Here is a 20384-nt window from a genome sequence, read left to right as displayed (position 1 = left end):
GGCTTCTGAAGCCAAGGTATGAATGATGGCAACTCTACAGCAAAGCTCCCGCTGTTTTTCACTGTCTCCCTTGTTAGGGGGAGTGTTGGGGATTTTGACAGACTAGTCTCATCTAGCAGACTAGAGGAAGGAGACAGTAAGCAGAAGCTGGAAACATAGGTGTAGAGTTGTCATCATTCATGCCATGAGCCCAGAAGCAACTCAGCATGCTCAGCAGAGCAGATACGGAAGTTGCCTCCCAGGTGGAGGACAAGGAGTCAGCCTGGGGTGGGGCATGGGAGTAAGCACTGGGAGTGAGAACTGGGAGCACTGGGAGTGAGCATGCTTTAGGCTCTCTCATCTTTCCTTCTTTTCATACTTTCCCTTTTGTACACTCACCCATCCCATCACAATTGTTACCCTGCAAGGGACACTGGGAGGAACACGTCCCATGCTACCTTGGCACTCAAGCTAGGAACACAGAAACGCAGGAAGCTGCCTTATACTGACTCAGACCATTGGTCTATCTAGCTCAGGATTATTGGCTGGGTGTCCAAAGTTTCAGGCAGGATTCTTTCCCAGCCCTATCTGAAGATGCTGGGGATTGAACCTGGGAGGCCCTTCTGCATGCAAAGCAGATTCTCTACCCATGGGCATCTGGGGGTGGGGGTGGCAGCAAGGGGAGGCAGTTCCCCCTCTTGGATGTAGCCAGCCCCATCAAATTACATGGGGCTTACTCCCAGGTAAGTGGGTATAGGATTTCAGCCTTTGCCCCTCCCACCAAACAAATCCTGTGGATGCTTATGGCTCTATCACTGAGCTATAGTCCATCCTCAAAGCTAGGTTGGGGCTCCTCAAGAGTGGAGTCCACCATGAGAAAAAGTGGGGTGCTCAGAAGCCCCCTCCTCACCTCCCCACATGGGTGGAATCCCAGCCACCCTGTAGCAACGCAAGCCCTCTTTAATCAGACAAAGGGTCCATCTAGTCTAACATCCTGTTTCCAAGGGTGGCCAACCAGACACATACAGGAAGCCTTTGAGCAGGGCACGACGTGAATGGCCATTACAATAGGCATGAAATGGCAGAGGGAGGGATTGCTGATCATTGGAGGATGGGGCCATAGCTCAGTGGTAAAACATCTGCAGAAAGTCCCAATTTCAATTTCTGGCATCTCCAGGTAGGCTTGGCAAAGGCCTCTGTTGAAACCCTGGAGATCCACTGCCAGTCAGTGTAGAGAATACTGAGCTAGATGAACCCATGGTCTGATTTGGTATATATAAGACAGCTCACATGTTTGTATGAATGCATAGCTTCTAAATAAGTGGCAATACATGTTTTATTATGGTATGTTAGTCTCAGGTTAGGAGCCTGATCCTTGGAGAAGATGTAAACTCCAGAAGGACTAGCTGGCATCAGAGAAAAATACTTCACTGCCTTGGCTATAAAGCCTCTTCTCCATATGCTTTAGGGCGCTCCTTTCCACCAAGACCTGGCAGCCGTAACCCATTTCCCCTTTTTCTGTATAGCAACAGCAGTCTCTCCAGTGAACCAACTCCACAGTGTTTCTATAAGTAAAGCATTTTTTTCCTTCCTCCCCTTAAAAAAAAAAAAAGGATCAGGCTCCAAAAGGATAAGTGATTTGGCCTGGGTTGCCAAAGGCATCATGGAAGGCCTGAGAACATTATAGAACTCTTTTGGCTGTGGCTCATCAATCTCAACACCAAGTTTTCCTACCTCCAAGATGCCTCTTTGCCAAGCATTACGTATCCTCTGTCCTGCATTCTTTCCAAGAACATCAGTCATTTGCAAGCCATTGAGATAGCTTTATATGGCTGTTGAAAGAGTCATGCTTTATCATTTCCTTTCCTCTGGCTAGGGTCTGATGGGCTCCTTTTCTATCCCCTTCTTCAGTTCTTTTGGCAGATTCATTTTTAATATGAATCATTCCCCTTTTGGCTCAGGCTCTTGCTGATAACATTTTTGTGGAAAGCTTTCTTCTATTAGCCTTCAAAAGGCCCTATTACTCATATATTTTCCAGATTATCCAGCATGTTTCTTGAAGAAAGTCATTCCAGAGGGCGACTTGACAACACTTTGCTGCTCTGTGATCTTTGAAACACAATGTGAGGAGTTTAAAGAAGAGGATACATGGGAAATGCTTTGACCAGAAGCTGGAACTGAGGGGAAGCATTCATTTTCAAGAATGTCAGAGTCAACAAGCAAACTCTGTCTGACAAGTATGTAGTTGGGGAGGAGTCAGAGAGCTGGTCTTGTTGTAGTGAGCATGAATTGTCCCCTTTCCTAAGCAGGGTCTGGCTTGCTTTACATTTGGATGAGTGACTACAAGTGAGTGCTGTAAGATATTTCCCTGAGGGGTTGGGGCCATAGCTAGAGTTTCCCGTCCATATGGTGAAAAGAGTCCATATCCATCATCAACAAAGTGGAAATAGAGGACACACACACAAAAGAGAGTCTCCAAAATGTCTCCACTTTGCATAAAATTTGCATAAGTGTATTGGCATTATATTATGCATATTTTGATAAAAATGGGATAATTTGAGAATTAATACAGCTCACCACTGTGAAGCTGATGATCAGGTGAGCTGTATGTCTGCGCTATCTGCTGTCTAGGTGCTGAGTTCTCAAGAGTCCTGCTTCGTAAATTCCTCACCAGGGTCCTGCAACGGGGTCATGGCAAATCTCTGAAGTATGCTTCCACACGTCCTGTGTGTGACACTGCAGTCCCTACACCGACAGCAGGGTGCCGTTCAGATTTCCAGTGCCTTGTTTCGAATTTAATCACTGCGATGTAGTGCTACGATGTCGTATATCCGGTGTAAAAACGTTGCTCTTTTTCGGGTTGTTAGTTTTCGCAAGACTGCTCCCCCTGCTGGGCACTTTGCTATTTACGTTTTGAATGCGATTTGCCTGAACAGCTAATCTGGAAAGCGCCCTGGTTAGGTTGACCATACAGACTGTCCTCTCCTCCTCCTCTCCCATGGGTCACCAGCCTGCTGTCCCCAGCCAGGCCAGCAACTTCACCTCTTGGCTCGAGGCGGGGCAGCCAGCTAGCTACTGAGCCAGCCTCTTTGCATGCTGCGAATACGAACCCCCGAACCTGAACTGGGGGTTGTTCAGTCCAAGATTTGGCTGAACAAGGGCCAGTTGCGTTTGGGGGTGGTCCAATATCGAACCAGCCATGTTCTATGTTGAATGGGTTCAAATTCGAACCCGTTCACACATCCCTACCAAGCCAGCCGCTTTGCATGCTGGCACAGTGGTGCATGCACATTCTCCCACTCGCTTGCTGTTCTCTATGACTACAAATATTTATATACATCTTTTCAACAGAAGATTTCATAGTGGTTTTCACAGAAAGATAAATAATAAGATGCTCCTCTGAGACTAAAGGGCTCACAATCTAAAAAGAAATGCCAGGGAACAGAAGGATCAATCACAGAAGGAGTACTGTGCTGGGGTTGGATAGGGCCAGTTGCCACAGGCGGATTAAAGGAGAGGCAGCAGAGGCAACTGCCTATGGCGGCAAAATTCCCCCAGCAGCAAACTTTGGTCATATGGAAAAAATTTTAAACGCAGCACAGCGGAGAGGGTGGCGATATCCCTCCTAACCCAAGCCTGCCTACCTCCCAAATGATAGCTGTCGCCCGATTTCGGGCTTTTCTGCACACATGGACAGAAAATAGATTTAACTCCCACCTCCCACTATAGAAAATAGTCTCTATTCCTCCTAATGCCGGAAGAAAGAAAGAAAGAAAGAAAGAAAGAAAGAAAGAAAGAAAGAAAGAAAGAAAGAAAGAAAAGAAAGAAAGAAAGAAAGAAAGAGTCATTTGGTCCCCCAAATAACTGCATGTCCTCTATAAAAGTAGCTCATTGGAAGAGCATCTGCATACTTGTGTGCAGAAGGTCCCAGGTTCACTTCCTGGCTCCTGCAGACAGGGTTGGGTGAGACTACTGCCTGAAACCTTGGAGAGCCACTGCCAGTCAGTATAGACAATACCGAGCTAAATGGTGTGAAGATGGAGTTCCAGTGCATCGACCCTTTTGCACCAACTATCCTAATGACCACTAGGGGCATTGGGAGCAGAGGTAGCTAGTGAGGGTCTCCTTACCTGTCCCTGCTAGCCTCTACTCCATGATCTCTGCTTTGACTCCTCAGGTACTTCCTGTAGTGAGTCAGTCCTCTTCCTTGCCTCCTGGAGAGAATATGGAAACATCTCTCTCTCTCCCTACCAATTCATTATGTAGCTGATAGATAAGATAGGTGTTTCCTATCTCAAATGTAAAGGTAAAGTGTGCCATCAAGGCGGTGTTGACTCCTGGCGACCACAGAGCCACGTGGTAGTCTTTGGTAGAATACAGGAGGGGTTTACCATTGCCATCTCCCACACCAATAAACCAATTTAGTTTAGACTCTACAGTGTGATCTCCATGTGTGTTCCTTAAATAGCGGCAACAACGGAACTCGGCACTCTGTAACTGGAGTGGCAGCTTCCTTGGCACTTTGCTAAATAATCACAGACTCCAACAGATGGACCAATGGTCTGACTCAGTCTAAGGCAGCTTCCTCTGTTCCTGTCTTTCTAGGAAACTGCCTTACACCGAGTCACACCATCAGTCCCTCACAGTCAGTATTGTCTCTGTGTGGCTCGCCAGGGTTTCACAAAGGAGTCTTTTCCCAGTCCTATCCAGAGTTGCCAAGGAGTGGACTTGCGTCCTTCTGCATGCAAACATGTGTTCCTCTACTGAGCAATGACCCCTCCTCTGCAGTAATGCCAGGATAGAAAAAGGTAAGTCAAGGAGTGCTATAAAAGGATGTGGTCAGGCAGAAGGAAAGCTTGAGGAGCCACTCCTCACTTACGTTTTAATTTTTTGCTTTTGCGGGAGAATTAGGGCAGGAGTGACTTTGTTTAGTTATGTATTTATTTGAAATCTTTAGGCCCCACCCCTCCAGTATACTACTGCTCAGAGAGACTCACAACAATAAAGAGCAAGTCTGGGAAGCAAATGGGTAAATGTTATTAGGGGGATATTTTGCTATACATTACTTAACAGAGGTAAGGTAATTAATGTAAATTATTATTATTTATTTATTTCATTTATTCGGTTTCTATACCGCTCTTCCAAAAATGGCTCAGGGCGGTTTACACAGAGAAATAATAAACAAATCCCAACGGCTTAATTAGGCACGCTGGTAGGCTAATAGGGGAGACCTACCTTTTAGCTGCCCACCCCATGGAAAGAGCTCACCGTTTTTCCTTTGTCTGGTTCCCTCAGCGTGTTGTTTTAGGTCTTCCTGCCAGCGCTGTCATCTTTGGCAGGCTTTTTATTGCTGGCTGCATTTTGTCTCTATAGAGCTGCTGCCGCAAGGCCTCTTGCCACCTCCTTCACACCCACTTCCCTCAGGACTCTACCTGAGTTTGGGGGTGGATTAGCCAGGGGGATTGATTCGGTTCTCCAGCAGGAAGAAGGGCTCTAAAGCCTCTGCCTGCCTTTTTTCCTCCCTGGATGTCGCCTCACGCGCAGTCTCACAGCCCGAGGGCGGGAGACTGGCTGTGACCTCATCCTGCGGCCTGCATGTTGCCTTATGCCAAGGCTCAGGCCCAAGAACAGGAGACTGGCTGCGACTTCATCCTGCGCCCTGTCGGACGGCTCTTTGGAAGCTGGCGAATGGTGGTGGAGATCCGGGCCTTCTCGTGTCCCTGGGGACACACTCTTCATTCTCTTTGCAGGAACGGAGACATTATAGGCCTTCCTGCAGGCTCCATACAGTTAGAGAAGTAGGAGAGGGGAAGAGGAGAGAGGATTGAGGGGTCAAAGCGGAGTAAAGGATAAACAGGAAGGCTTGATGGAAATTCAGGTATAAGAAAAGCAAGGGAAGATTGGAGAGAAGAGAAAGTAAGAGATGGATGGATCCCTGTCCCCAAAGGGCTCACAATCTAAAAAGAAACGTAAGATAGACACCAGCAACAGGTCCTGTGCTGCGGGTGGAGAAGACCAGTGGTAATTGTGGTAATTAATGAGAATTGCCTACCTACCTGGCTGCACTGACTTCTTCAGCTTGTTCTGGGGTAGAGGAGAGAGTGACTGGGGCTTCTTTAAACAATGGAGGCCTTTTACAGTAACAAATTCAAGCTGCAGGACTATCATATACAATTTATTATTTTATTTATTGTACTGCGCCTCTGACGGCCCGCCCGGCCCGCTTCTTCCCCCGCCCCCACCGTGGTTTCTGGCCAGCTTTCAAGACAGCCCATCCCCTCCTGCCGCTGCCTCCCCATTCCGGCGGCCGGCCCGGCCCACCGCTGTTTCCTCACCCCGGCGGCCAGGCCGGCCTGCTGTCACCACCTCCTCATTCCAGCGGCCATTTTCTCCACGTCCCTGCTAGTCTGGCAGCTTCTCGAGAGAGCTGCCATGCATGGGATTAGCGACGGGTACACCTAGGATAATAGATTGATAAACTGCCTGATGTGAAACATCTCCAGACGGTTTACAAAAACAATTAAAACCATTTTTTAAAGTTTTAAAAATATGTCAATACTTTATGACAGAATTGTCTAACACTTGGCTGTAAAGTTCCAGTCTGTTGGATGAGGGAGCAAGAAATATTGGCGGGGGGGGCAGGGCGGGGGAGCACCCACTGCCTTTTACTACCCCTTTGAGTCATCCCTGAGTTAGGGTTGATTAGGTTTGGTGGGGACTGTTCAGTAAAATGAGGGGGAGAATGAGGGGAACTCCTCAAATGCTTAGAGGGGACCTGCACCCCAGTGCATTTGGACTTTCCTTTTTATTATGTCAATAGAGGAAGCACACAGTCAAATGTGTGTATTGAGCCACTATCCCCATTGAAATGAATGGAGCAGTCCATACCAGCCACAGAGCCCTGTATAGTACATAGATGCTACCAGCACCTTCCACAAACAGGCAATGTAATAGTGTGGCAGCAACATTGTCTGGAATGGATTAATATCTGAGTGAATGAATGATGTCAATACTAGAAAAAATGGTTAGTATGGAAGCAGACCTGGACTGAATTGCTCAGTACTGGGGAACTATTTATATAACTAGCTGACCCGTGCGGCCGCTGCCGCCCTGCGGGGGCCGAGTACGGCCGCCGCCGCCTCGCCTCGGCAGCCAGGCCCGGCCAGTCCCGCCGCCTCGCCTCCGCGGCCCGGCCAGTCCCGCCGCCTCGCTTCCGCGGCCGGGCCCAGCCAGGCCAGGCTACCTCTCTCTCTCCTCCCGCCCCCCGTCTCTGGCGGGGCAGAGTGAGACCACCGCTGCCAGCGGGCCTGGCCAGCCCCAGAGTGCCGCCGCCGATGCCGCGGCCGGCCCCAGAGTGCCGCCATCAGGCCCGCCGCCTTGCCTCCGCGGCCGGGCCCAGCCCGGCCAGTCCCGCCGCCTCGCTTCCGCGGCTGGGCCCGGCCCCGCCGCCTCGCTGGGCCCCGCCGCCTTGCCCCGCCTCGCTGGGCCCGCCGCTCGCTGGGCCCCGCCACCACGGCCTGGCCCGCCGCCATCGCGCTGGGCCCGCCGCCTCGCCCCGCCTCACGGCCGGGGCCGCCGCCGCCACCTTGCTGGGCCCACCGCCTCGCTGGGCTCCGCCGCCACGGCCCTGGGCCCGCCGCCTTGCCTCCGCAGCCGCCCAGCAAGCGAATTCTCCTGGGTGTGCTGCCAGCCAATCAGGCGCCCCCTGCAGCCCAGCCAATCAGCTGGGCTGCCGGGACGCATTTCTCCTGGGCACACCCAGGAGAATTATATATATAGATGTTTCCTCAGCATAATAGTTAACTGGTTACAATCACTGATACTGGTACTTTCTCGATTGGAGGAAGTCAGGGGTTCTCACACTTGGGTCCCCAGATGTTGTTGGACTACAAGTTCTCCACCATTGCCAGCCACAATGGCCTTCGGTGATGATGGGTTTTGTAATCCAACAAAATCTGGAGATCCAAATATGAAAATGACTGGAGTAAGCGAAATCCATTACTGCCATGTACTGAATTTCTATCTTGGTGCTTTATGAATAAGGTCGTCATGAAAATGAATAAATGGCCACCAAAATGTGCACATTTATTATATCTGTGGGTTACTTTCTACTTTATTTTTTACATTACAATTACACTATACATTACATTACAAATAAATGTAATGGTTGAGCAAGGTTAGACACAGGTAACAGGAGCTGCATCTGGAGAAGATTCTGCATTGCAGCTCCATACAGTGTGTTGCCAAGCAGACAAACACACACAGAGTGGGAGGGCAGCTACTTCCAGTTGTAGAGACAGTGAAAGGAAAGTAGGCTGATTAGTTCTTACTAGCCCTCAGGGACATATTTCTGAAGTCAAAAAGTACTTTTGGAGGGAGGAGAGAGTAGCAAAAATCAGCCTCTCTGGTTTTTTGTCTGCTTGGAAACATACTGGGCTGAGCTCCATTGTGGAGTCTTCCATAGATGCAGCTCCTAGTAGGGATGTACATGAACTGGTTCGGAGGCCCTTTTACAGACCTCTGAACTGGTTCAAAAGTTTGGCAGTTCAGCTGGTTCGAACTTAGGGGGGGTGGCTTTAAGGACCAGGGAAGGTGCTCTTACCTCCCCCCCACCACATTTTCCCCACCAATGGACGTGCATCGGGTACTTCTGGTCCGACGTGCACCGGGGCAACAAGGAGGTACGCTGCAGCCCCGCAGGACCAGTTTTTTAAAAAAATACTTTTAATTCAATTTTTCACATCATAAGATACACACACACACACAAAGAATCGCAGGACCGTTTTTTAACACAGTGCCAGCAGGAGAAACCTTTGAACCAGTAGTCACCAGTTCTGTGCACATCCCTAGCTCCTGGTACGCACTTATAACATTTCTTGGAATGTCAGCCAATGTCTGCATGCAAGAAATGTGCTTGCAAGTATGTGCTTCAGGTATACATGCCAGGTCGCATGGACTGTCTACAGCACTTCAAGGTGTCTATTCACTGTCACAAATATGCACTTGCTACCATATACACACTTTACCTTTACCATATAATATGTGCCATGATGCTAAATGTGAAAATGTGCTTCCTGAGATTGAGCAACAAGTATATTTTGAAACAAGCATTTCACAAGCATGCCATCAAACCCTGTGGAGCTCATTTGGATTGCTCACTAAAATATTATGACTCCCTTGTGCATTTAACATAAAACATTTATGCCTATTTTCCGCTATGAAATGTTGTAGGCCTGTAGGGTATAATACTATCATCTCCAAAAGAGATCAGTTTGCTTGTCTGAGCCACTGGTACAGGCGGCAATGTTGTCTAACAGCACTATGTCAAAACTGTGACAGCCTGGGTTAACTTGACCCAATGCCGTTTGATGTGCTATGCCTGGGGGAAGCCATTTGGAGAGTACACACATGCACAGAACTTTAGTCTTGTAAAGAATAGTGTGCTTTGGAAACACTTTGCAAGCCGTTCTATCCAAGAACAGTATGTGGGTAGAGTTACTGGGTCCATTGCTATAATTACTGTAAGACAGATGGTAAAGCAATGTAACGGCTGCTGGCCATTTCTGTGTTAGGAAAATGTCTGGTGAATAGTCCAGAACAGGGATTCCCAACGTTGGGTTCCCAGATGTTATTGGACTTCAACTCCCATAATCCGCAGCCCCAGTGGCCTTTGGTTGGGGATCATGGGAGTTGAAGTCCAATAACATCTGGGGACCCAATGTTGAGAATCCCTGGTCCAGAAGGCCAGTAGATGTACTAGAATTGGGAACTGATGGTTGGAAGAGAGACAGAAGTTATCTCCATTGGGAAGCCTTCAGAGCTTGTAAGGTTGCATCCTACCCCTACCCGCCACCCACCCAAGGGCAGTTCCAGAGGGTATGGAGGGGCAAGAGCCCTCCAGCTGCTCCCCATTTCTGTTTCAGAAATCCAACATGGGGGACTCAGCTCGCTTGCCCAGAAATGAACTTTGCCCCTTCTCTGCCTACCTCCTCATATTTTCTTTCCTGGTGCGGCCACTGGTCCCACCCCAGCTGATGGCAGGCGCTAGTGTGGAATGCAAACAAATCGAATCTGCAGAAGGGTAGGGGGAGAGAGGGGGTACCTTATGGGATGCGAAGTTTCTCGCTGGAAATCTGATGTGATCCATTGCTGACTTATAGGAGTCCACATGCTGTCTGCCTCTACCTGATGCAATCTGTATATATGCAGATAATCCAAATAGCACGAAGACACCATGCGTTTCTAGTGATCGCTCCTCCATAGCAAGCCAAAACCCAGGTATCATGGCCCTTGGACATTCCCACAGCCTGAGGAAGTGAGGAGTGCATAAGAGCATTTTCACAGTTCAAGTTTAAGTTTCGGAACTCAGAGTACACGAATGGCTTCTCACTGAAGTCCACACAACAGTACGCAGCTCTGAGCTCCTTAATTATGTAAATAAATACATATATAATTTATACATTGGTCTTCATCGGTAAAGCTTTTTAAAAATCTCACAACAGATTTTACAAATTAGGAGCTCAACATCAAAGACTGCTATTTCCCCCAAAGCCTCACAATGAGCCCATTGCAGAGGTAGGTGGGCCTCAAACTGAAGTCTCTGGCTCTGTCCTTTGGACCATGTATAGGAGCAAAATATCTGTTGTTAGCCAACCAGTTTGGCATTTGCATGACATACGGTTCCCTTTCTCCATGGCAACCTCAGAGCTGAGAATCCTCTGCTGAGCTTCCAGACCTGACCAAGATTCCATTCTTGACCCCTTCCTTCATTAAACCCTACAAAGACACTCTTCTTTCTATGCCACTGACAGCCAGCAGTGAAGAAGAGTTTTATAGGCACAGTAGATGGAAACACTCACCTTAGGAATTCTCATTCTGTCTATTAAGTTGAGACTCACTGGTGCCTTTTTTATACCTTTCTATTTTTTATGAGCGTCTTCTCAAGGTCATAAAATAGCAGGTTGGAGAAACACATTATTTAAAGGGAGGGTTTTTCTTAAATACATCATACGCATCTGAGATTTCCAAGTACCTCATCAGTTGTGGATCTGGGCCTGTGCTTGCATGCACCTAGTTTGTGCCTCCTTAATCCTGCAGCTACAGACTTACATATTCTGCCGCTGAGAAAGAACTAACTTTGAGATAGATGATCTTTATCTATTGAACTAACATTATGTGTCTTTTGGCAACTCATACTGAAAGCATACTGAGTCTTTTGGTTGGAGGTTTGTTTGGGATTTTTTGGTGGAAGGATTCAGGAGATTATCATTACCTCCAGGAGCTGAACCAAACCTGAACTCAAAGTCAGTTCAGAGAGGGTCCCCCCCCCACCCCCGGTGAACTGGTACTGAACCCAAACCTAAATCTCTTGATTGCCTAGAATCAAAACAGAACCCTTAAAAACAATGTGTAACCCATTCAGAATAAGTGGTTCAGTAATCAGGCACTTGGCTTACAATTGTGCAATTAGTGTAGTAATTTCCTTGGGTTGGTTTTTTTTTTAATCCAGTTATGTATATTTTGTTTGTAAAATCTTGTAAAAAAAATTAAAGCATAAGCAACTAAAAAATAATAAATGTTTCTGTTTTATAGCTCCTTCCCTCATAGACACCAATAAATCTTATGTAGATTTAAATATAGGTTTATTCAGAAGCAAATCCATTTTCTCCTTCTCTTTCCCCTCCCTTTTGCTTTCTGACTCCAGCCCCACCCTCTACAGGATCCCCACTGGGACAAACTTCTCAACAACAGAACATAAAAGATTACTAGATAGAATACAACCAATGCCGGCTCAAAGGGGTGTGGTGCCCTTGGCCAATTTTGCTCTGGCACCCACCCCTCCCATTTTTATATAGGTTTTTTAAAAAAATTCAACCATTACACCCACTGGGTGACTCTGGGCCAGTTGCTTATCTCTCAGCTTAACCTATCTCATGGGGTTGTTGTGAGGATAAAAATGACCATGTATACTGCTCTGAGTTCCTTAGCAGAAGAGTGGGATATATACGCCTTTCAAAATCAGTCACCTCTCTCCCCACATTGACCTCCTATGTATGTAAATAAGACATTCTGTCTCCTCCTCTGCCATAATATTGGATACACATACAATTGAATCCCTTCACCAACACTCTCACAAGTAGTTGCGGCACATGTGTTGAATCCCCACCCAAAAGCCCTTCCTTCCACACCAGCCTTGCAGTGTGGGAAAAGGTCAGCAGTGTTGTGAACTACACCTGGTTTCGCACTCTGTACATGCTCAGAGGGAAAGAGGGAAAGTCACATCATACACAAACTGAATTGGTTCTTGGAGATGGTGGCCATGTAGGATCTGGGCGCACAAACAGAGATAGAGAGAGACACACTCAGAAAGTTCACTGGGCTTTATTATAAAAAGTTGCTCATCAGGATTAAATAATCCACATTAAAAACATGTTTCCGATTCAAGGTGTAGTGTAATGTGCCTAACTAACATATGTGTGTGCGTTAAATCTTCCTAAAGCCGAATACAATTCAGATACAGATGGAAAAGAGGGTGGGGGGAGGAAGGCTGAGGGCTGGCATGGTTTGGGGGAGATCAGGGATTAGTATAGGGACAAGGGTAAGGGAGCAGAAGAAGGGGAAGGGATGAAGGGATTCCAGGCTTGCAAAGGCAGTATATTTACCAGGATCAGAGACTTGAGAGCGGAGATCTTTTCAGTTGAAGAAGCCAGGCCTTTGGCAGGAGACAGGAGCCTTTTTGCAGTCTGCTCAGGGCATGGCTGAGAGCCAGAACACCATGGCTGGAGAGTCTTGACTTCTCACTGCACAGTAGAAGTCACAGACAGCTCCTGTTCATGAACAGAGTTCCAGCTTTGCCCCGCAGCTTAGCAGCAAACACTGGGATCCTCATAAGCAGCTTTTGCTGTAGGCAAAGGATTGCTAATCTGCCATGTCCAGAGACTCCTTATTATAGTGGTTCCATCCTTCAATGTCCATTTGAGTCTTCTGGATCACAAAAGGCGTTTATTCCTGCTATCCTCTGAATATTGTCTGTTAATTACCAAAAATCTCTCAGGATATTTGGTCAGTTCAGAGATCTCAATCTCATCTTCTGTTAGCTGCTATCTTGGGGGGGGGGCATTGCCCAAAGCAAATCTGCATCTTTGAGTTGCAAAGGGCACCTTCTCTTCCCAAAAGGTGTTAAAGTGTTAGTAAAGTAAGAATTAATGTCTACAGGTGTCTCCTTTGTATGCATCTATCTATGTTGAATTTCTATAGAATCCCCTTTGGGCATGGCAGAAAAAGGACTAAATCTACAGGTGTTCTTCTAGGGTGGAATTCCTATAGATAGCAACTGAATGATCCCCTTTGGGCATAGCAGAGCCATCATTGACCATGATTAACATAGATTTCTTGCAACAGAAAAGAGGAGTTCAGCCCCTGGCCTTTTCCACAGACATTATCTGGTGGTCAGTTGCATTTTAGCATATTGATATAGCTCAGGCCCGGCCCTTTGTGTTTTCTTAAGTATCCAGTTCACAATGCAATGCTGGAATGCCTCTCCCTTCGCAGAGCAGGCAGTTCACCCAGAGGCAGAGCAGGCAGTTCACCCAGAGTTCAGGTGTGATTTCATGTCTTAATATAAAATGAAATCAGACACAGGCCTATATTCCAGGCCTATATTCCACAAACTTCTAAGTTGTACATTACAGCAGCACCCCTCAGTTTCACCCTCCCATATGGCAGAATTGTGTTGCATTAAATTGCAGTTGAAAGGGGAAGCTAAAAGTAAGAGGGGAGGAAAACTTACAGTAGAAAACAAAGTTAAGGGCAGGTAAAGGTAAAGTGTACCGTTGAGTCGGTGTTGACTCCTGGTGACCACAGAGACATGTGGTTGTCTTTGGTAGAATACAGGAGGGGTTTACCATTGCCATCTCCCATGCAGTATCAGGTGATGCCTTTCAGCATCTTCCTATATCACTGCTGCCCAATATAGGTGTTTCGCATTGTCTGGGAAACATACCAGTGGGGATTTGAACTGGCAGCCTCTGGCTTGCTAGTCAAGACATTTCCCACTGTGCTATTACGGGCAGGAAAGAGAGAGAAAGGAAGGAGGGAAACTGCCAGAAGACAACAGAAAAGAGAGAGAAAATAACAGGGAAAATAGCAAAATGCAGGGTCGGTGGGGAGGAGAAGAAGCAGGCTATGGGAGAAGGTCCAAGGAAAAGAGCAAGCCCTGAGGAAGGCAGAGCCCAGAGCAAAGCAGAAAGAAAGGCAGCAGCTGCTGCTGCAGTGCTAAAGGGAGAGAGCCCTGTTGCTCTGGCAGCCCTTTCCCGCTCCTACCAAGGGCTGAAGCCTGGTTTGGGGAGAAGGTTCTGGATTTAAAAAACAAACAAAAAAAAAACAAAAAAATGGGTGGTGAGGATAATGCAGCCCTTTGCTTTCCAGATGCCTTGATTGGTTGGATGGACTGACCAATCTCCCTCTATGCTCGTAGTTCTTCTGGGGGGTTTATCTTTAAAAGACCAGATGATTCAATCCAGGGGCCTCAATCTGGGGCAAGGGGAGCATGCCCCTACCTCCAGATGCCCATGGACATAATGGAGACTGGGTGCACAACTGGAAGAGTTGCTTTCCCCAACCCAAGCAATTAAAATAAAGCAAGCCCATACTCTTCCTCTCTCTCCCTGTGTCCCTTGCTCCTCTTGAAAAAAGCAAGAGAGTCTCGTTTGTCCCTCTGCTCCGCTCCTGCGCACCTTCTCCTTGGCTGCTGCCTGGCTGGCTCTGACGGGGCGCTGACACATGCATGTGTCACATTGATCACTCGCTCTCATTGGGCTAGTGTGCTGCCTCCTATAGCTGGATGGGAGAGCGACTCGGGCTCCTCCCCTGCCCAGCCCCAAGCCTCACTCAGCAAGTGAGCAGGGCTCATCACAGCCATACCGGTGGCAGCAGGCAGCTGCAAACTGGTGTGGCCCCACTCTCCCCTCAGGCTGGCTGGCCGGCCAGCAGCTGCAGCTTGCAAGAGGACACCGGGCGTGGTTGGTAACATGATAGCACAGGCGCCCCTAAACTGACTGCACCCCTGAGGCACGCATATCAGCCACTTGACAGTGATCAGGGCTGCAAGGAGGTATGCTGCAGTCCTGCGCCAGCGGTTTTGGGGAGAACGCCGTTGGGGGGAAAGCGGCAGGGCAGGTAAGGGCACCCACCCTACCCTTTAAAGGAACCCCTCCACCACCTCTGAACCAGCTTGAACGCCAGAAATTCAAACTGGTTCAGCACTCCATAAAAGGAGCACCAAACCTGTCCGTGCACATCCCTACCAGGAGTATCAGCAAAAACGTGCAAGAAATCAGCAATCATATCAGCATATGGATGCTCTATCATCTGTAATATGGGTTCTGTGTTATTTGGTTCCAACACTATCTGTAGATCTTTCTTATGTTTCCAGTTCAATCCTGCGAACTTCTTTTTGTGACATGTACACTTTTCCTTCTGCAGTACGTCCTTTGTATTCCAGGATAGCAATGTTTCCCATTGCCATAAATGGATACTTCACTGCTATCCCCATGGGTGGACGTCTGAATACTGCATGTGCAGGTCTGATTTAATAAGGAGTTTCTTGTAAAACAGATGGGAAGTGATATTTACAGAGAAACAGAATCAGCCATCATCTACACTTCACGGCCACTGAATTTTGACAATGTGGAGAAGCAGGCTCTGATTCTCTCATACTTATAACACTGTCAGAAAGTAGCGCATCTGCCGCATCTGTGGGCAGGGAGGTGGAGTAGCTATGGTCTATATAAGAACAACATCTCCCTTGCCAGGATTCCTGTCAAAGTGTCTGACTATATTGAATGTGTGTACTTAATTTTGGGGACCAGGGATAGACTGGGACTTCTGTTGTTCTACCGATCATCCCGCTGCCAAACAGAGTCCCTAACTGAGCTGATGGACTTGGTCTCAGGCCTGGCATTGGATTCTCCCAGGCTTGTGGCAGTGGGGGACTTCACTGTTCAATTTGTCTGGGGTGGCTCAGGAGTTCATAGCAGCCATGACAACTATGGGCCTATCCTAAGTGGTCTCAGGACCAATGCATGTTGCTGGTCACACACTTGATCTGGTCTTTCTCTCTGAACAGGGTGGTGTTCCATGGATGGGACTTCCCCATGGCCATGGACGGGCCACCATTTGGTTAAGGTTGGATGCATAATCATATCTCAACTCCGCAGGGGTGAGGGGCCCTTTAGGATGATCAGCCCGAGATGGTTATTGGATCCAATAGGATAATGAGAAGCCTTGGAGGGATTTAGCATTGGCTCAGACAACCACAGGGCTTTGTGGTCGCCAGGAGTCTACTCCTGGCGACGGCACACTTTAGCTTTACTGCCAGTGAAAAGGAGATTACAGAGAAGCTGAATGAGTTCTTTGCATCTGTCTTCACGGCAGAGGATACTGACCATATACCCTCTCCAGAACTGAGTTTTGGACGGGCCACCATTTGGTTAAGGTTGGATGCATAATCATATCTCAACTCCACAGGGGTGAGGGGCCCTTTAGGATGATCAGCCCGAGATGGTTATTGGATCCAATAGGATAATGAGAAGCCTTGGAGGGATTTAGCATTGGCTCAGACAACCACAGGGCTTTGTGGTCGCCAGGAGTCTACTCCTGGCGACGGCACACTTTAGCTTTACTGCCAGTGAAAAGGAGATTACAGAGAAGCTGAATGAGTTCTTTGCATCTGTCTTCACGGCAGAGGATACTGACCATATACCCTCTCCAGAACTGAGTTTTTCAGGTTTAGCGACTGAGGAACTGGGCGAATTTGAGGTGACAAGGGAAGGTGTTCTAAACTGTCTTGAAAAGCTAAGAATTAATAAATCGCCAGGTCCAGATGGCATCCACCCAAGAGTTCTGAAGGAACTGAAATGTGAAATTGCCATCTCCTAGCAAAAATATATAATTTGTCCCTACAATCAGGCTCTGTACCAGAGGACTGGAAAGTAGCCAATGTGACTCCAATTTTCTAGAAGGGATCCCGGGGGGATCTGGGAAATTACAGGCTGGTCAGCTTAACTTCAGTGCCTGGTAAATTGATGGAAAGCATACTTAAGGAAAAAATTATTAAGCATATAGAAGAACACGACTTGTTGAAGAAGAACCAGCATGGCTTTTGCAAGGGAAAGTCTTGCCTCACTAACCTTTTGGAGTTCTTTGAGAGTGCCAACAAGCATGTGGATAAAGGCAATTTGGTTGAAATAGTATACCTGGACTTCCAAAAAGCTTTTGATAAAGTTCCCCACCAAAGGCTCTTGAGTGAACTTAGCAGTCATGGAATAAGGGGACAGGTTCATGTGTGGATCGGTAAGTGGTTGAAAGACAGGAAACAGAGAGTAGGAATAAATGGACAATTTTCACAATGGAGGGATCCCTCAGAGATCGGTTGGGACCTGTGCTCTTTAACTTGTTCATAAATGATCTAGAAGTTGGGGTGACCATCAAAGTGGCCAAATTTGCAGATGACACAAAAATATTTACGGTAGTGAAATCCACAACAGATTATGAGGACTTCCAAAAAGATCTCTCCAAACCAGGGAACTGGGCGACAAAATGGCAAATGCGGTTCAATATAAGCAAGGGATGCACATTGGGGCAAAAACCACCAACTTCACATATATGCTGAAGGGATCTGAGCTGTTGGTGACTGACCAGGAGAGAGATCTTAGGGTCACGGTAGACAGTTCATTGAAAGTGTTGTCTCAGTGTGCGGCAGCTGTGACAAAAGCTAATTCCATGCTAGGAATCATTAGGAAGGGGACTGAAGATAAAACTGCTAATACTATAATGCCCTTATACAAATCTATGGTGCGGCCATATCTGGAGTACTGCACACAGCTTTGGTCACTGTATCTTAAGAAGGATATTGTAGAACTGGGAAAGGTGCAGAAGAGGACAACCAAAATGATCAGGCGCCTGGAGCACCTTCCTTATGAGGCTAGGCTACAGCATCTGGGGACTCTTTACCTTGGAAAAGAGGTGACTAAGGGGAGATATGATCCAAGTGTATAAAATTATGCTTGGAGTGGAGAGGGTAGACAGAGAGAGATTTTTCTCCTTCTCTCACAGCACTAGAACGAGGTGTCACACCATGAAACTGAAGTTTGGGGAATTTAGGACTGACAAGAGGAAGTACTTTTTCACACAGTGCATAATTAATCTTTGGAATTCTTTGCCATGTGATGTGGTGAAGGCTACCAGCTTGGATGGCTTTAAAAGGGGCTTAGACAGATTCTTGGTGGACAGGTCTATCAATGACTACTAGTCTGGTGGCAGTGGGCCATCTCTAGCCTCAGAGGCACGATGCCTCTCAATATCAGTTGCATGGGAGCAACAGCAGGAGAGAGGGCATGCATGTACCTCTTGCCTGTGGGCCCCCGAAATGGTTCTCTGAGGGAGGGTGGGATGCCTCTTTGTCTGAAGGAGGCAATCATGAGATAGCTTCTGAAAAAGCCTGCCTTGGCCTTTTATCAGCGTTGGCTGATATGCCTGCTGCGTCCATTTCTTGAGATAAATTACCTCAGAACAGTAGTCCATCTGCTGGTCACCTCCAGACTTGACTATTGCAATGCACTCTATGTGGGGCAGCCTTTGTGCGTAGTCTGGAAACTGCAGTTGGTCCAGAACACAGCAGCCAGGTTGGTTTCTGGGTCATCTCAGAGAAACCATATCACTCCTACCTTAATAGCACTTACATTTATATACCGCTCTATAGCTGGAAGCTCTCTAAGCGGTTTATAATGATTTAGCATATTGCCCCCCAACATTCTGGGTACTCATTTTACCGACCTCGGAAGGATGGAAGGCTGAGTCAACCTTGAGCCCCTGGTCAGGATCGATCTTGTAACCTTCTGGTTACAGGGCGGCAGTTCTACCACTGTGCCACCAGGGGCAGTAGTAGAACTGAACTTAAAAGATCTACACTGGTTGCCAATACGTTTCCAGGCAAAATACAAGGTCTTGGCTATAACCTATAAAACCCCAAACAGCTTGGACCCTGGGTATTTAAGAGAACGTCTCCTTCACTATGAACCACACTGCACATTGAGATCATCAGGAGAGGTCCGTCTGCAGTTGCCACCAGGGGCGTAATGATGGGGGGGGGCAGGCAGGGCACGTGCCCTGGGTGCCACGTGGGGGGCGCCAAAAAGTGGCATGCCCCCCGCCCCCCCGATCGTGCGTCGGTGGTGCGGGCGGCGGCAGGAGTGAGCGCAGCGGTGGCGGGCGGCGGCTGATCGCCGAGTGCGGCGGCGGTGGGCGGCGGCGGATCGCTGAGTGCAGCAGAGCGACGCCGAGGCCTGCCGTCTGGCCCGGCGTCACTCTGCTGCACTCGGCAATCCGCCGCCGCCTGCCGCCGCCACACTGGATCGCTGCCCGCCACTGCCGCAGTCGGCGATCCGCCGCCGCCCGCCACCGCCGCGCTCACTCCCGCTGCCGCCCGCCACCGCTGCGCTCACTCCTGCCGCCGCCCGCCACTGCCGCGCGATCTGCTGCCGCCCGCCACCGCTGCGCTCACTCCGGGCAGCCCAGGGGGGCGCAGGTATGTGGGGGGGGCGCAATTTCAGGGGCAGAGCTTGCCCTGGGCGCCGTTTCCCCCCGTTACGCCTCTGGTTGCCACTTGCCCGTCTGGTGGCTACTTGGGGACTGGCCTTCTCCATTGCTGCCCTGAGGCTTTGGAACACGCTTCCTGCTGAAATAAGAGCCTCCCCATCTCTTACAACTTTAAAAAAGCAGTCAAGACACGTTTGTTCACTCAGGCATTTAATTAGATACTGTTTTAATAGTTTGATGGTTTTTAATCATTTTAATGTTTTAAATGTTATATTGTTGTAATGTTTTAACCTTTTTATTTGTTATTTTTATTTTGTTGTAAAATGCCCAGAGACTTGCATTTTGCGCAGTATACAAATATGTTAAATAAATAAATAAAATAAAATAAAATAAAATAAAATAAAATAAAATTTTAAAAAGGCACTGAAGACATATTTGTTCACCCAGGCTTTTAATTAGATTTATAGTTTTAATAATTTTAACATTGGGTTTTAAATGATTTTAAAATTAATGATTTTAATGTTTATATTATTTTAATTAGCAACCCCTGCTAACTTGGCAACGAGGCACCTTTTAACATGGTGATTCTCTTTATTTAGCAGGGGGAGAGTAACTGGCCCTATTCACCCCCAGCATAGTACCTCCAGTGACCATTGCTGGCGTCTATCTTATATTTCTTTTAGATTGCGAGCCCTTTGGGGACAGGGATCCATCTTATTTATTTATTATTTCTCTGTGTAAACTGCCCTGAGCCATTTTTGGAAGGGCAGTATAGAACTCAAATTAATGATGATCATGCTGACGATGAC

General features: G+C 47.8%; 1 long non-coding RNA gene across 1 annotated transcript in view; it reads left to right on the top strand.

Moving 5' to 3' along the window:
• The first annotated feature begins 4527 nt into the window (after positions 1-4527).
• LOC128349784 (uncharacterized) overlaps positions 4528-20384 on the top strand; it is a 68592-nt gene continuing 52735 nt past the window's right edge. The window contains exon 1 of the long non-coding RNA XR_008318993.1: positions 4528-4787. This is a non-coding gene — a long non-coding RNA (uncharacterized LOC128349784). The remainder of the gene's footprint in view (positions 4788-20384) is intronic.

Source organism: Hemicordylus capensis, chromosome 1 (genome assembly GCF_027244095.1).
Source record: "Hemicordylus capensis ecotype Gifberg chromosome 1, rHemCap1.1.pri, whole genome shotgun sequence".
Lineage (NCBI taxonomy): Eukaryota > Metazoa > Chordata > Lepidosauria > Squamata > Cordylidae > Hemicordylus > Hemicordylus capensis.
Note: the sequence above shows the minus strand (reverse complement) of the source record. Positions and strands in the feature narration are given on the sequence as shown.